The following is a 17,802-nucleotide window of genomic DNA, read 5'->3' as shown; positions in this document are numbered from 1 at the left end:
GCTCAGGTCTCGGAGGAGCCGCAAAAGGCTGCTCCTCATCAGGAATGGGGCGTCCAAAGGGATACATTCTTAATAATTGTTCAAAATATATCAAAAACACTTCTACTAAAAAAAAAATAGTCCCAGACAATCCTCAACCGGCCAGAGGGGTTCTTCAACCCTTAAAAGGGATCTTCTCCCTGTGTCCTTCAAAGCCTCACAGGCAGGCTTTTACCGTCCATACCTAATTCCAACGTCGCTGTTCAACAATTTTGAAACAAGGGAAGCACTTAATTCGGGCCCCGCACCACTCTATAGTCTCATAACACACAATCTTCAGCTAAACACCAGGGCTCTTACAAGTCCATCCCTACCACTAAATCTTCTTATTCAGAATGTCCACTAAGCCCTTCTTCCAGTGTTTAGTCCATCATATTTCAACACTGTTACTTATTTTCTTCGGGGCCTCAAATTATATCGAGTGCTCCCTGGCACTTCGGGGTCAGTGAACAAAACAGGTGAATCTGTGGCAGATGCTGAACTCTCTGGTGTCTCTTCACTAGTGGCAACAGGAGTAGTCGAGCTCACTGAATTCTCTATTCCGCTTCGCTCTTCTCCAATCAGTGAAGCATCCGAGAAAGGAACATACCTCGGAATAGACTCATTCTCTTCGTCAGCGATGCCATCCTGTACCCATTTGTCATAGGGCAGCGGAAGCGGGACTCTTTTCACATGTGAGGCATGCGTCCACGCCTTCCTTCCGTCAACCTGAAGTGCCGTACGCGTGGTGAGGAGTACCTGGCGTGGTTCCGACCACCTCGGCTCCAGACAAGACTTCCGCTGATATCTTCTGACGACCACCCAGTCCCCTGGGTGGATGGAATGTCCAGGCCCCTCCGGCAACGGCTTCAGAGTGTCTGCTACCTGCTGATGAATAGAACGAAGATCTTTAGTCAAAGCATACAGATAATCTGTCAACAAAGGGTATGGTACTTCAGAAAAACATTTAGGCCTGGGCACTCCCCAGATATTGGCTGGACGGCCAAATACCACCTCGTGGGGGGAGACGCCCATTTTCGCATTCACAGTGACTCTCGTTGAAAGCAAAGCTAAGGGAAGGGCATCTGGCCAACGGAGACCTGTACTCTCACATATTTTGGCCATCTTTAGCTTGAGCGTGCCGTTAAAACGCTCCACAAGTCCTGCTGCCTGGGGATGTAAGGCTGAATGAAACTTTTGAGAAATTTGCAAACCTTTGCATATTTGCTTCACTAATTCTGCATTAAAGGACGTGCCATTATCACTCCAGATCACCCTAGGTAATCCGAAACGGGAAAAATACTCCTTTATCAACATTTTTGCAGTAGAGATGGCTGTGCAATCCTTCGTAGCGTACGCCTCCACCCACCTACTAAAAGCACATACGACTACGAGGACGTACTTCAAGTTATTGACCCTTTCCATTTCGATGTAATCCATCTGAATCACCTCGAAAGGGAAAGAAGGGGGTGCAAAATTTCCAGTTGGGACAGGGGTACCCTTTCCAGGGTTGTGTCTCAAACACACCATGCATTGACGGACCAAGTGAGTGGCCACTTTAGAGATATTCGTATTGCTCCACACTGGGTCTAACAGTTTACATATTCCCTTTGCACTAACATGGGCAGGCCCGTGCGCCATCGTCACTACTGGGAGAACGTACGCATTCGGAAGCAACCATCGTCTCTTATCTGTCACATCTGTCCAACATTCATCCACATCCAATCGTCCCTGCCCATCCTTCCATGCTCTCAATTCCTCTTCTGTTGCTTTGCCCTGTATGTTCTTGACACTTTGTACGGTGTCTGCGAACATATGAACATCTGGGACCCATCTAGCTGGTCCTGCCACAAACATCCGTGGTAATTTTTCTCTAGCAGTTTCTTTTGCTGTCTCATCAGCGAAAGCATTGCCTCGTCCTACATCATCCACTATTGTCTTGTGTGCGCTACATTTTATCACAGCCAATCTTTTGGGTAGTGTCAATGCCGTTAGCAATCGTAATATCAGTGGGCCATGTTGTATGCGTTGTCCGTGAGAAGTCAGAAATCCCCGTTCTGCCCAAAGTCGCCCATAATTATGAGCCACACCAAAGGCGTATTGGCTGTCAGTATAAATGTTCACGTCTAGCCCCTCACTCAATTCACATGCTCTCAATAAGGCGATAATCTCAGCAGCCTGGGCAGAATTGTAAGGTATCCTAGAAGTCTCCACTACCGTCTGTAATGTTGTTATTGCATATGCTGCTGTTGATGTACCGTCTGGCAATTTAAAACAGGACCCGTCTACATACAACTCCCCGTCTGGTTCGTCCAAGGGCCTGTCTGTCAGATCCACCCTCCCCTTTGTCTCCTCTTCAGTCCTGAACAAACAATCATGTATGTCATCGTCTTTTGTGTCTGTATCTGTGGGGATAGGTAACAAGGTGGCAGGATTCAGTGTAGCACACCTTTTGATTGTAACATGGGGTGCAAAAAGAGTCATCTCATAACCCGTAAGACGAGCACTAGTTAAGTGCTGCGTCTGTGTCCTGTTTAGCAAAATGTCCACAGCATGCGGTACCATTACTGTGAGGTCTGATCCCAGTACGAGCCCTGCCGACTGTCTTATAGAAACCGCAGCAGCCGCCGTGGCTCTCAGACAACTCGGCAGCGCTCTTGCCACATTGTCAAGCATTGCAGAGAAGTAAGCACAGGGTCTCTGCTTCCCCCCGAAACATTGTGTTAAGACAGACAACGCGCAACCTTCCGCCTCATGTACGTAAAGAACAAAAGGCTTCTGGTAATCAGGTGTCCCAAGAACTGGCGCAGAACATAAAGCCGTTTTTAGTTACTCAAACGCTTCTTGACATGCGGGGGTCCAGGGTAGGGGCTCGCGCACTTCCTTGGTAGTCAGATACAATAGGGGTTTTGTTAGTAACGCATAGTTAGGTATCCACTGGCGACAATACGATGTTATGCCCAAGAACGCGCGCACCTCTCGCTGCGTGTTAGGTACCTGCATGTTAGTGATCGCTTTTATGCGCTCTGGCGTCAATCTCCTCCCCACTTTCGAAAGGAGGTGACCGAGGTAGGTGACCTCCGTTCGACAGTATTGAAACTTTGGAAGGGACACTTTATGCCCTCTTTTGGCCAAATGGTGCAGTAATTTCACAGTAGCATCCCGACAACCCTGCTCGTCGTCCGATGCTATCAGGATATCATCCACATACTGCAACAAGACGTTGCCAGGTGGAAGTTCCAATTCATCCAATTGTGCCTTTAGAGCCTGACTATATATGCTCGGACTCTCAGTGTACCCCTGTGGAATTCTCTTGAAGCGGAAGCTTCGGCCAGCCAATGAGAATCCGAATAGGTAACGGCTGTCTTCATGTACTGGAATACTGAAGAAAGCATTTTTCAGGTCTAAGACAGAGAAATATTTGGCAGAAGGGGGTATCATGGTCAATATTGTAGTAATGTCCGAAACCACCGGGTACTGTGGTTCCACTACTCTGTTTACGTGTCGCAAATCAATCACAAATCTATAAACATCAGGGGTATTATCAGTAGCTTCAGGTGACCGTCTTTTAAGGATAGGTAAAATAGGGCTGTTACATATGTTCGAATCTGTCTCTTCCACTACACCAGACCGTATTAAATCTTGTATTATTTGTAACAGGGCCTTCTCTCCCTCCCTAGGAATCCTGTACTGGGGGACCCTGGGTAATTTCGCTCCCACCTTCACTCTTATGGTCACCGGAGCAATATCCATTCTACCTACATCTGTATCATTGACAGCCCACAAGCTGTCGGGTATGCCTTGGAATTCAGGTGGTAATGGGTCATCCTTCGAGAAACACTGTAATGGGCGGGCAACATTCGGACCCAAAGTAAGGTACACGCCATCCGGAGAACAATAGATGGTAGCGTGTAATCTCTTCAATAGGTCTAAGCCCGGCAAATTTTCCCCACAATTTGATGTCAATAGAAACGGTGAATCAACAGTAAAAGGGCCGATCGTTAACGTGAGAGGTTTAGAAATAGGGCTAATCACCGGAGTTCCTGCGAAACCCACAGAGATGTTATTCTTGCCAGACAGAGCCGCCCCTGGGACCCGAGAACGAGCCACTGAACTTTTCATTGCACCCGTATCCACTAGAAATTTTTGTTGAGACCCCAATAAGTCTGCTTCGACATAAGGTCCCCTCTGATCAACTTCCATAAGTACTGGTCCCATGCTCTGCCCTACGCTGTCCTAGTTGTGGGAAAACCCTGTCAAATCGTCCACTGAGTAATCATCATTATAGTGCTGACCACCGCCTCTCTGCACCTGTTGTCTGTCTGCACCATTATCAAAGTAATTTCCTCCCGGTCTCCCACCTCCTTCTGACCGTGTAGCCTGTCTCCCAAAATCACCACCACCTCGTCCTCGTCCCCTTCCTGGACCGCCGCCCGACTGAAGCAGTGGGCAATCCCGCCACCAATGCCCCTCCTGCTTACACTTCGCACACTGATTCGGTCCCAGCCTTTCTCTACTCTCACCTCTCCCAAAGCCGCCTCCCCGACTCGGTACTGCGCCCCTTCCTCTGCCTCTAGCCACTTGCTGCAACAAAACTCTCGTCTTTAAATCCTTAGCCTTCTTTTCCTGCTTGTCCTTATTTTCGTTTTCTCTGTGCTCATAATACTGTGCCATGCTGAGAATACCCGAAGGAGAGGACGTTGTCCACGTGCTCTCCGACGCTTGCAGTCTTGCTGATATTTCAGGCAATAAGTTCACGACAAACCTATTAACGAATAGCCGTAACCCCCCATCTTGTGACACATCTTGCCCACTAAAATCTATGAACGTTTCCTCAAACCTCGTAAAGAAGTCAGAGACTGCCTCATCCTTTTTCTGTTTACATGCCGTCAACTTGTCCCAATCTACCTTTTTCGGGGGAATGAGAGAATGCATATATTTTATTATACGCCCTGGCAAAGCTAAAATCTCGGCCTTCGGCTTCTCCCCTGGCTTACGCTCCTTATCCCAATCCTGCAACTCCTGCCACGTACCTCCTAACTCTTCTGCATGGTCAGTACCTTTCACTTGCCGCCACACATCAACCGGAACTAAAAGCCCAAAAAACAATTCAACATCAGCCAAAGTCATCACAGTGGAAGACGCAGCTTCTGTCAGCTCTTTGTAGTATGCAGTCGGGTTCTTTCTAGAATCCGGCAGCTGAGCTTTCAATGACAATACCTCGCTTCTCTTCCATGGCGTATACACCCATTGCTCCTGGAAATGTGCATCTATCATATTCCTGGTAACAGCCTTCGTTATTGGATCTAGCAACTCGGGTACTTCAGGGTGGAAAATAGGGTGCACCTCGTGCATTGGGTGGAGACCTGGGAAATGGGGTGTGCCTGCAGAGGGTAATTCATTCCTGTATTGTAATAGTGCACGTAAACTACTCATCACTTCTTTCACCCCTGTATTCGTTCTGTAGGCCCCAGCCTGTATATCTCGCAAAACCGCTGGAGCCACACCTCCATACCCCTGCTCCCATAGCGGTATCAATACATTTGACATGTGCCACAAAGCGTGCTGCTGCATCAAAGGCTCAAAATCCTTCATAGTGGACCAAATATCTTCATACGAATAAATATTATTCCTGGCCCACTGACATGCCTGATTAGCCACCATACTCTTTTCATCTAAACCAACTGTAGAACGCGTAAGCAACTTCCGTACCTGCGAGAGTAATCCACTACCTGCGCCTCGACTCGGCGTTAGCATTTCCTGACTGGGGGTGGTACTAGCCGAAACAGTAGGGAGTGCTAAAGAAAATTGGGAGGGTGCGGGTGAAGTGGTCTGGAGTAAGGAAACAAGGGGTGTCGAGGGCGAGGATTGTAGGGGGGCACTTGCTGAAGGACCCGGAGCTCCACTACCGGGTGCTGGGATTGGCAAAGAGGGATACAAGGGCTGTGGGGCATAAGGGGGAGGGGGTCGGGTATTCAAAATGTCTTCCATCTCATCTGGGTCGTCCTCTCGCATTACATAACTTTTATTCTCTTTTAACCTACAAAGTCTATCTGAGCGTTCCATACGTAGCGCATTCTCATTTCCAACCTGCTCTCTCGCCTTCTGCGCCATAGTCTGGGTGGACTTTTTATACGCCTCTTTCTCATCTCGCAGCTTGCGTTTCCTGGCCTCTTTCTGCCACACTCGCAAAGAATCGAACATACTCTGACGACTACGCCTAGCAAACAGTTTGTCTTGCAAATAGTCCAACTTAGCCTCATCGAAAGAACCCGTCAAAGGCCATTGTAAATCCACATTATCAGCAGTGTACCGGTGCCACAAAGTACCAAACAAAATCGGGACCAACCCATGTTTTACATACATATCAAAGCTTGGAGTGCCTTCAGGGGGTGCAGGTTGGCTTTCGGCCAGTCTAGTATCTGAGGGTCGACAACAACATCCAAAACATCGTAACTTACTAAAACACGGCATCTTTACTTTGATGCGGAAGAAACACTTCACCGCAGACCACGTTACCTTGAGTCACTAGCTCGAGCTCGTTCATACACACATATAGACATACATTAGGAAACCACACACACACATATACAATACCTCCAGACACGTGTTACCAAAATGGGACAAGGCCCGTCGACCAAGTCCTGGGGAACCTGGACTCTACCGCAGACCGAACAGTACACTAACCGTTCTGAGGATGGCAAACAGATCCGCCACCCGTGCGGCACTATGAATCACTGCGCGCTTTACCGCGGGAAACCCAGATCTCACCTCCACTGAACCACCACACTAGGAGTTCAGGGCAAGCACCGGAGTCTGCCCACAATGAGCCACGCCTTCACCACAGTACCACCCGGTCGGATCGCTACCAACAATTACATCTAAATACGTTCCCAACCTCGTCGAGTCTGTCAGAGTACCAACTCGTACTCTGAGTTCCCCGGAGCACACTAGCCCCAGGAGCACACCGGCTCCTCAAACCATTAGAGACACTCTAGTCTCCCGGAACACTCCCGTTCCTGCAACAATCACAGGTGGACCACTCACCTTCCGTAGGCGGCACCGACCTCTACCGTTCTCCACCTCCGGCTGCCAGGACCAACACGGTCAGCTTCAAGTTCCGCCTTCTGGACCCCGGCGTAAGATCCGAACCGGGACCTCTCCCGATCAGCAGGGTGGGGCAGCGCTGCGAGAACCAAGCTCGGCATCAGATGGGTACCCGGGCCCACCGTGCCGACCAGCGGGTCCCCGGTCTTCTGCTACCCACTTACGGGTGAGAAAGATCCTTATCGCGGGGTCCCTGTTCGGGCGCCATCTGATAAGCGTGGCTCAAATCCACCCGAGTGACTTACCGCACTCACCTATAGTCACTATATAGGAAGTCAACCGGACAGTGGAGAAGAATGAACAAAAGTCTTTATTAGGCCAAATAACACTCATATGAGAGGGCCCTGTCCGACCTCACTCCTAGGAGTGCGAACGAGAGGACTGACTCTCTGCATCACAGTAATACATTATAATGCAATACAGTAACGAGGGGTACGCCCCTTGTGGAAAGTTACCGAGCCTCAGACCAGCGAACAATGCTCTCATACAGCAGGCATCTGCACCTGCGAGGGATACATTATTATCTCTACTCAAGGCCATGGAGCTGGGCTTCGGCGTCTCTGGGCATGAGAACATTACTGATAAAGATACTTGTTAGTTTCGGCCACAGCAAGCTGAGAAACGAAAACTGCTGTCTTAGTACATTTCTGTATTCCTGCGGGAGGGGCATATGAGCGAGCAGGGCCCGCAGGCACAGAGGGTTACACAAAATGGTGGCACACAGGCTAAGCTAGGAAACTAATATGATCACACATACATTTTAGCATAGGCAAGGAGCAAGGATATTAATTCAGCATAGATGCATATACGAACTTCATTAGTTAGCCATATGATGCTAACTCGCGCATCATCACAGGGCAATTGGGGTAACGAAAAGTGAATTCTATCAGAGTTATTAGTACCACTCTTACCCGCATTATAATTGTGACCTCATTCCGCACTTTGCGGGAATTTGAGCGCTTCAGGGCACCTTAGGGCTCCTGGGGACATCGCGCTGCGGTTTTGGTAGCCGCCATCTTGGGTGAGGGAGGGAACCAGGGAGTGCCGAATTGCTGACGCCATCTTGGTTGGGGGGCTAGTGATCGCACTACTGGAATCTTGCGTATACGGCTATATATGATGGACGCCCCTAAAGCGCGCAGCGTAGGCGCGCCGCAGGCGCGCCAGAGGTAAGCCCGTTTGCGCCCGTTCGCGCCAGGCGCCGAAAGTTCTGCCTCTCGGAACCAAGATGTAACTTCTTACTCTTATTCCCGCGATGAACTTTTACGCCTTAATCTCGGTTCACTCAGTAACCGAAAGTAGATCACCACCAGTAAGCACCCAGTTGCCTTGTCCTGTGGCTTGTTAAATGTGAGATCTCTCATCAAACACTGTGAAGAATTTGCGTTACTTATCGATTCTTACCATCTAGACGTACTCTTCATGACAGAGACTTGGACAACACCGACTAGCTCGGTGGAACTGGGGACAGCTTGTCCCACTGGCTTCAAAATAAGGCATAATCCCAGGATGGGAGCCAGAGGAGGTGGAACTGGATTAATTTTTAGGCAGACTCTTGACGTCTCCCAGCTTATCATCAAGGCAATCGCTGGGTGCGAAACATTGGGTTTCTCCAGCAAGGACCAAGGAGGCGTGCTATTCACGGGTCTACTATGTTATAGACCCCCGGCTAGCTCGTTTTCTGCTGTACCTGAGCTCATAGACTTAATATAAGATCTCTCCCACTCCCACACAAAGTTGATGGTGTTAGGGGATTTCAATCTTTGGTCAGAGAGACCGACCAAGACGGCCTATGTAGAGCTGGTCCAAGCTTGTCATAATATTGAGCTACAACAACTGTTACTCTCCAAAACCCATTCAAAGGGCCATATTCTTGATCTACTTTTTGCTGACGCTTGTCGAACGGCTATACGTGACGTCCTGCCTCAGTGTTGGACGGATCACGCCCTCGTCCAGTTCTCCCTCTCGTGCACTAGTGCTCCATTAAAGAAAGGGAGTGTGAGGGGCACTAGAATGGGGAGACAATGGTCTAGACTCCTCAAACAAACGATCTTGCCCTCTCTGCTGCCAGATGGCTTTGTATTGGGAGCGAATGTGGACGTAAGTTACGAGACTCTCTGTCAGCGAATCTCAGCTTCTCTGGACTCTTTGGCCCCGCTGCGAAAAATCAAAGATAGGACTAATCTTGCTATGCCATGGTACTCGGAAGAACTTCGGCAGCTCAAGCCCCAATGTAAACAGGCTGAGCGGACCTGGAGGAAACAGTACCTGGAATCACCTAGAATCCTCTTCAAACAAGCACTGGCGTCCCATAAAATCCAGATCAAGCTTGCCAAAGCTAGATTCTTAGAAGTATCTTTGATGGCAGCTGTAAATAAATCTCAGGCCTTATTTAAGATCGTAAAGGACCTGGCCCATCCTGGCTGTACAAAAATTGTCATCCCGGCCTCTCAAGCTCTCTGTGATTCGCTAGCACAGGCCTTTGAGGATTAGATTGCCAACATCTTAAACAATCTTCTCTCGTCAACTGGCCGTGCTGTGCACGATTCCATCTCGTTTGAGAATAGGAAGGAGTGTACTAAATCAGGTGAGCTGAGCAACTTTCCTCTACCATCTTTTGAGGACTTCTGCTCTTTGGCTGACGGGGTGTCCTCTGGCTCACCTTCTGATCCTCTTCCACCCAAATTCTGGAAACTTTTTCGTGAAGAGCTGTTTCCCCCACTTTTTTCCATCTGTCGCCAGTCTCTCACTTCAGCACGGGTTCCAGATTGCTGGAAATTGGCGGTGGTCTCCCCACTGCTTAAAAAGGAGAATCTGGACCCCACATGCCCAGCCAACTTTAGGCCCATCTCCCTCTTGCCATTCCCTATTAAAATTATAGAGAAACTGGCCACAAAACATCTCTCCAACTTTCTTGAGACTACTGATTGTTTGGATGTGGCTCAGTTTGGGTTTAGACCGGCACATGGGACAGAGTCGGCATTGGTGACTGTTCTCGATGACCTTCAAACGCGTGCCGACCAGGGTCGAGCAGCCTTTTTAGTGCTGCTCGATATGTCGGCCGCGTTCGACACGGTCAGCCATGCAATCCTGGTCAGGGGACTGACGGAGGCTGGGGTGTCGGGCTTGGCCCTTGAATGGCTGGTGTCATATCTCGATCAAAGGCACCAGGTAGTTGCCCTGCCACCCTTTAAATCCAACATCAGGAGGGTTGGTCAGGGAGTACCCCAGGGCTCGGCCATCAGCCCCATTCTTTTCAATCTTTACCTCCGTCCCCTGATCACGCTGATTAAATCTTTTGGCATAACAGTCACCAACTACGCCGATGACACCCAACTTATCTTCTCGTTTGAGGGTAAGGACGGGGTGTCACAGGAGGTCTTCCATCGATGCATGAGCACCACGGCAGAATGGCTGGATAACAACTCCCTACAATTTAACAGCTCGAAAACCGAGGTGCTACATTGCTCTATGGATCGGACCCCCAGACCCCTACCGCAGGGTTTTTGGCCTCCTGATTTCCAAGGTACTAGTCTGCCTGCCGAATCGGTTCAGAATTTGGGGTTAATGTGTTCGAGGCATGTGGGCTGCTGAATTCATATCTGTGCATAGATCGCCGCCTAGTGTTGGGTCCGGATGATTGCACATTGTTGTCCTGGAAGAGTCTTCGAAGTATCACGAGATAGGTGGCTCCTCCCCTGGACTACAGTGCGCATGGGCATCGCCTCCATCCCCAGATTGTTTTTTTCCGCCATTGGGTTTGGATGTGTTTCGGTTCCCTCTGTCGGAATCGATAGTTGTAAAACTTTTCTAACTCGAGACCAAAAGGTCTTTAGGCTGGGCGTCGGTATCGTTTCGTTCGGGTTTTTGTCTGTTCTCAGCTCCGAACTCTTGCTACCCATCCGCGTGCTCTCGGCGCGGAAGGGCCTAATCGACGCTCCTGACATGGAACGGACTCCGTTCAAAAGGTGCCCGGTGTGCACCTCCAAGTATTCACACCTCGATGTGCACCCTGTGTGCAACAAATGTTTGTCACCGGACCATGATGAGGCCAGGTGTATGGCCTGCTCGAAGTTCCGGTGTAAGAAGACTCTCAAGATTCGTCGGGCCGCTAGACTCCAGACCCAGTTATCGGCAACCCCGGCGCCCCCGCCGGACGACATCTTCGAAGAATCTGTTGAAGACGACGATGTCCTGCAGGTTTCGGACTCTAGCCCCGCGTCTGAAGGGGATGCCTACGACGCGGGAGACGAGGACTTTGACGAAGCCGGCGACGAGGTAGGGGACGACGATGGGGCCATTGCCACCGTGGGGGATAGCTCGGAGGAAGAGCGTCCCCAGACTGACTCAGGGGTCAACCCCCTTCATGCGGCCCAGGTAGAGGGATCGCCTTCGGGCCTTACCCAAGACCTCGTTACTAGTCCAGCAGCCCCGCCTCCGGGCCCGGTCACGGACATTTCTGATGCGCCACTCCCGTTAACAAAAACGAAAGTGAAGCCATTGGGATCCACTCCTCCGGTTTCGAAACCGAAAGTGAAAGCTGCACTGGTGCAGAAGGCTCTGGAGGCATCGACTTCCAAGAAATTCAAAATGGCCGACCTGAAGAGCCGTGTCAAGATGGCCGACCCGAGGGCCTCGGGGTCGACGCCGAAGGCGAAGTCGACCGACGCGGCCGCGTCGGCGCCGAAGATGGTCGAGGTCGATGACCCGAAGAAAGCTTCGAAGAAGCGTCAAGGCGATTCCACGGCCCCGCCCGTCGGGGACAAGGAACGTGAAGTGTCGGCTCCGAAGACGGTGCCTCTCGCCGACCCGACTCCCGACTCGGGGAGATCGCTCGAGCCGGTCAAGCCCTCCCCAGCCTTGACGAAGAAGGTCGCGGAGTCCCTGCAACGGATTCGGAAGGACGCTGTGGTTCCCGAGCCAGGGGATGTGGTGCCGAAGCACACACCAAAGCCCACAAAGGCGCAGACGCCTATCCGCTTTACCCTGCCGCCGAAGTAGACGCCGAAGGCTTTCGCTCCGAAGCATGGGGCAGGCGTGCCCTCGAAGGAGGTGTCGACGCCCAAAGCGGCACTGGTGGTGTCGAAGCCTCGGCTCCAGCCACTTGCAGAGGAGGAGCGTCGAGAGGTCATCATCGACGCCAATACCGGAAAACTGTCTCTCCTCAAGAGGAAAATCACCACGGAGCCGGTGTTAGAACATTTTCGTATTCCTCTCAAAAACAAGAAGGATTCTGCGGGTACTTCGGCCCCGATAGAGCCTGCATCTCCACAAGCTTTAGAACATTCGCCAACGCGTTCCAAACGCAGGGGATGGTGACGATGAGGAGGTCGAGTACAACTATCCGGCGTACTCGGATCCGGAGGAGGAACATGAGCCTTGGTCTGCCGGAGGCGACCCTGAGGACCCGCAATCGGGTCAGGAACCGCAGCTCTTTGCGGCAAAGACCTCACCGACGGAGGACTCGGCAGCCTTCAACGCTTTGATTGAGCGAGCTGCAGCTAACCATGATGTCGAGCTGCATTCGGATCCTGTGGATGTGGACTTTTTGTTTGACACTTTCTCAGTGGCTGAAAAGTCAGTCAAGACATTGCCAATGCTCAAGGGAGTGCTAAAGCACGCGACTGAGGTCTTCAAAGAGCCCACTCGGGCGCGTGTCATCAATCCTCGCATTGACAAAAAATATAAGGCAGCGCCCTCGGATCCAACATACATCAAGGGACACTTGCCACTGGACTCGTTGGTTGTATCCAACGCACGCAAAAGGGCGAACTCGCAGACCACTGGTGACGCTCCTCCCCCAGACAAAGAGTCTAAAATATTTGAGGCCTCAGGGAAACGGATTGCTGCGCAGGCAGCTAATATTTGGCGAATCTCAAACACGCAGGACCTACTTGCACGCTACGATAGGGCTCATTATGACACCCTAGAAACACTGCTGCAACACTTGCCTGACCAGTACAAGGAGGCAGGGGAAATGTTAATTCAGGAAGGAACGCTCATCACAAACGCTTCCATCAAATGTGCGCTGGACGTGGCTGATACAGCCTCCAGGGCAATCAACACTAGTGTGTTGCTGAGAAGACATGCATGGCTTAGGATATCAGGTTTCAAACCGGATATACAGACAACCATCCTGAACCAAACAGTTAATCCTGACCACCTGTTCGGCCCTGAGGTGGATGCGACACTGGAAAAAATGAAGAAAGACACAGACACTGCTAAGTCTATGGGGGCCCTCCAGTCTCAGCAGTTTCGGGGTGGTTCCTTTCGCCGCTCCAATACCAGAGGCACCTCAAGGGGTCAGGCATCGCAGTCCACACAGTATTATAAAAGTAATACCCAAACCTCATACACCAACAAGGGTAGAGGTGGCTACAGAGGCAACAACATCAAAGGCAGGGGACGTGGAAACAACAGCTCCAGGTCCACCACCGCCACCAAGCAGTGACGTCTTGTCACTGCCCCCCGACCACACAACACCGGTCGGGGGGAGACTCCAGCAGTTCCTGCCCGCGTGGAAATCCATCACCACGGACAGGTGGGTCAAGTCTCTTATCCAGTACGGTTACTGTCTGGAACTTACTTCCACTCCACCAAACATACCTCCAAGAAGCCGTCCTATGTCCGGCGAGCACTTGCACTTGTTGCAGCAGGAAGTTCAGGTCATGCTGCAAAAAGGGGCAATAGAGCTCGTCCCACTACAAGAAAGGGGAACAAGGGTTTACTCTCTGTATTTTCTAATCCCCAAAAAGGACGGATCCCTCAGGCCCATCCTGGACCTCAGGCCCCTCAACTGGTACATTCTCTCGGAGCACTTCCATATGCTCACGTTACAGCAGGTACTCCCTCTGCTTCAACAGGGGGACTTCCTGGCTACGTTGGATCTAAAAGATGCATACTTTCATATCCCCCTGCATCCTTCCCACAGGAAGTATCTCAGATTCACGATTCAAGACCAGCACTACCAGTTCTGCCGTTCGGGGTCACCACAGCGCCAAGGGTCTTTACGAAGTGCCTTGCGACTGTGGCGGCGCATCTACGACGCCAGAACGTCCACGTCTACCCTTATCTGGACGACTGGCTCATTCAGGCAAAAACAGAACAGCAGTGCGCCGACCACGTGTCCCGCACCATTCATCTCCTGCACGATCTGGGATTCTCTCTGAACTACCCAAAATCCCATCTCCAGCCCGCCCATGTACGACAGTATCTGGGCGCGACGATAAACACTCTTGCAGCCACTGCGCAGCCAAATTCAGTGAGAATCGCCAGTATCCAAACGCTGATCCAACGATTCAGACCTCAACACTCGCTTCCAGCGAAGGTGTTCATGCAGTTGATAGGCATGATGGCCTCCTGCATCTCCATTGTCCCGCACGCGAGACTACATATGCGTCCGCTTCAGGAGTGCCTAGCACGTCGGTGGACTCAGGCTCATGGGCAACTGACGGACCTAGTGTTGGTGAGCGGTCGGGCATACAACTCTCTGCATTGGTGGAATCCACAAAACCTTTGCAAGGGCCGACCATTCCAAGAGCCTGTGCCACAGATTATCCTGACGACGGACGCTTCTCTCCAGGTATGGGGAGCGCTTGTACTCCACTACACAGTGCAGGGACTATGGACACTACAGCAAAGGAAGATGCACATCAATGTGTTGGAACTGATGGCAATCTTCATGGCCTTGAAGGCGTTCAAAGTACATCTGTGCAACAAGGTCGTGTTGATCCGGACGGACAACATGACAGTCATGTACTACATTCAGAAGCAGGGAGGCACACACTCTCCGCAGCTGTCTCATCTGGCTCAGAGCATGTGGAAGTGGGCCATTCAGAGGAACATCTTCCTCATGGCAGAGCATCTCCCGGGCAAGGACAACCAGATGGCGGACCTGCTCAGCAGGCACAGCCATCAAATGCACGAGTGGGAGATACATCCATCAGTACTCCAACCGTACTTCCAAAGGTGGGGTCATCCAGAGATAGACCTGTTCGCCACAAGGGAGAACGCAAAATGCCAAAGCTTCGCCGCCAGGTTCCCACACCCGCAATCACAGGGCAATGCGATGTGGATGAACTGGTCAGGCAGATTTGCGTACGCTTTTCCCCCAGCACCTCTGATACCGCTGGTGGCACGCAAGCTCAGGCAGCACTCGATGACTCTCATCCTGGTTGCTCCAACGTGGGCTCGCCAACCATGGTACACCACGTTTCTGGAACTCTCCGTGGTACCGCATCAATTCTTCATCTCACTCCCAGCCTTCTGACGCAGAGCCATGGCGACATTCAGCACCCAGATCCGCAACAGCTCAACCTGGCGATCTGGCTCCTGAAGTCCTAGAGTTCGGCTACCTCAATCTTCCCCCCGATTGCATGGACATCATTCGGGAGGCAAGGAAGCCCACTACTAGAGCTTGTTATGCGGCTAAATGGAAGCGTTTTGTCGTTTACTGTGTAAACCACGATATTGACCCGCTCGATGCTTCCATTCAGAACATCATTTGTTACCTGTTCCACCTGTACCAATGTAACTTGGCGTATTCTTCCATACGCATTCACTTGTCTGCAATGGCAGCATACCTCCAGAATAGGCAACACCTATCACTTTTTAAGGTCCCTGCTATTAAGGCTTTTCTGGAAGGACTCAAAAGGGTCATTCCACCACGGACTCCACCAGCTCCGGAATGGAACCTCAACGTGGTTCTTACTAGGCTGATGGGTCCTCCCTTTGAGCCACTGCACTCTTGTGAGCTTCAGTTTCTGACTTGGAAGGTGGCTTTCTTAGTAGCAATCACATCGCTACGGAGGGTTAGCGAGTTGCAGGCGCTCACCATCCAAGAACCTTTCTTCCAAGTACACGCTAACAGGGTGGTGCTCCGCACTAACCCCAAATTCTTACCCAAGGTTGTATCTCAATTCCATATGAATCAAACAATTGAGTTGCCAGTGTTCTTTCAGAACCCAGAGTCGCTGGCGGAGCGGATGCTCCACACCCTTGACGTTAAAAGCGCCTTAATGTACTACGTTGACAGGACCAAAGATTTTCGTAAGACCAAGCAACTTTTTGTTGCTTTTGCCTCACACCACAAGGGAAACGCTATCTCCAAAGCTGGGATCGCTAGGTGGATTGTAAAATGCATTCAGATCTGTTACGCTAAGGCCAAGCGCACTCTCACAATTCCACCAAGAGCCCACTCCACCAGGAAGCTGGGGGCCTCTATGGCTTTCTTAGGTAATATTCCCTTAGAAGATATCTGTAGAGCAGCCACATGGTCTACCACACATACTTTCACTAAACATTACTGTGTAGACGTGCATTCCAAACAGCAAGCAGCTGTTGGTCAGGCTGTTCTCAAGACACTTTTTCAGACTGCTGCAGCTGGCACGGGCGGCCGCCAATAATGGGAGGACTGCTATGTATTCTATGCACAGATATGAATTCAGCAGCCCACATGCCTCGAACTGCAAATGCTACTTACCAGTATGCATCTGTTCTTGGCATGTAGGGCTGCTGACATTCATATCGCCCACCCTCCTCCTCGGCGCCTGTAGCAGCTGCAGTCTTCATACATATGTATATGTTCATATATCTGCTCGCAGCATAGGCATCATTCACATACTTCACTCCATCTCTGCCAATGGCTAAAAACAATCTGGGGATGGAGGCGATGCCCATAAGCACTGTAGTCCAGGGGAGGAGCCACCTATCTCGTGATACTTCGAAGACTCTTCCAGGACAACAATGTGCAATCATCTGGACCCAACACTAGGCGGCGATCTATGCACAGATATGAATGTCAGCAGCCCTACATGCCATGAACAGATGCATACTGGTAAGTAGCATTTGCATTAGTTCCGACTTACAGCTGGACACATCAGTGAACAAAACGGTGGCCACTTGTATGGCATTACTTGGATCTTTGCGAAAGATTCTACCCTTGCTCCCGGTACAGGCCAGACCAGAGGTAATGCGGAGCATAATTTTAAGTCGTCTCGACTACTGCAACGCACTGCTGCTGGGGGCAGCAGTTACTCTGCTAGGAAAACTCAGAGTACAGAATTTTGCTGCCAAACTGGCACTCTCGCGACGCCGCCTGGACTCTTCTGCCAAGGAACTTAGGGACCTCCATTGGTTGCCAATCTCTCAATGGGTGAACTTCAAAGCTTTGTGTTTGGTTTTTAGGGCTCTACACGGACAAGGCCCGTCTCCTCTGCAGGACCTTTTCTCATGGTACATCCCTCCAAGACCACTCCGGTCAGCCTCGGCTTACTTGGTGGTAGTACCCAAGTTTCTGAGGTCCCAGATGGGTGGTCGGTCCTTCAGGTTTACCGCAGCGCGGCTGTGGAATTCTCTACCGGTAGGCCTGAGGGGCCTGGAAGATTTTTCTTCCTTTAAAAAAGCATTAAAGACCCATCTGTTCCCCAGAACAATGTAAATAGATTGGAAGCTGGAAACATCATGTATTGTGTCATAACAGTCTAAGCGCCAGGATGCCCGTCGGGTGACAGTTATAGTGCTATAAAAGAACGCCTATACATACATACATATCACATGTAAATTATACTTAAGTATTTAAATGTTGCCTGTCTCTGCCGGCTTCGGAGTGAGGGGGATTTCGTTAAGTAGGCGGGTTTCAGAGGGGTGAAGAAGAAGCTCTCTAGTCTGGGGGTTGAG

The sequence above is a fragment of the Lissotriton vulgaris genome, unplaced genomic scaffold (genome assembly GCF_964263255.1).
Source record: "Lissotriton vulgaris unplaced genomic scaffold, aLisVul1.2 SCAFFOLD_265, whole genome shotgun sequence".
In the NCBI taxonomy this organism is placed as follows: Eukaryota; Metazoa; Chordata; class Amphibia; order Caudata; family Salamandridae; genus Lissotriton; species Lissotriton vulgaris.
This window is presented reverse-complemented; position numbering follows the sequence as displayed.